Source organism: Oxyura jamaicensis, chromosome 1 (genome assembly GCF_011077185.1).
Source record: "Oxyura jamaicensis isolate SHBP4307 breed ruddy duck chromosome 1, BPBGC_Ojam_1.0, whole genome shotgun sequence".
NCBI classification, from domain to species: Eukaryota; Metazoa; Chordata; class Aves; order Anseriformes; family Anatidae; genus Oxyura; species Oxyura jamaicensis.
Window position 1 is genome coordinate 165583356 of NC_048893.1, and position 327 is coordinate 165583682.

Below are 327 nucleotides of genomic sequence, written 5' to 3' on the forward strand. Positions count from 1 at the left end.
TCCTTTCCTTTCCTTTCCTTTCCTTTCCTTTCCTTTCCTTTCCTTTCTCCTTTCTTCTTTTTTTTTTTTTTCTTTTTTGTCCCCTTTCAATGCTATTTTGTTATTAGCTGATTCAGTAGTTATTTAGCTAAAAATGTTGGTGTCCTCAGTGGGGAATTTGCCTGAGCTAAGAGGTGATCAGGCTCTGTAGAGTTTGGAATAATCATTATTTTTCATTTCTGTCCTATCCCCATATGGAAAACAAAACAAAACAAACAAAAAAATGAGAGAATGAGAGAGAGAAGGAAGGAAGGAAGGAAGGAAGGAAGGAAGGAAGGAAGGAAGGAA

The 327-nt window shown here is 36.4% G+C and overlaps 1 protein-coding gene across 17 annotated transcripts in view; it reads left to right on the forward strand.

The window, feature by feature from the left end:
• The window catches only part of PCDH9 (protocadherin 9), a 699850-nt gene that overhangs the window by 32470 nt on the left and 667053 nt on the right, over nucleotides 1-327 (forward strand). The window lies entirely within an intron of this gene.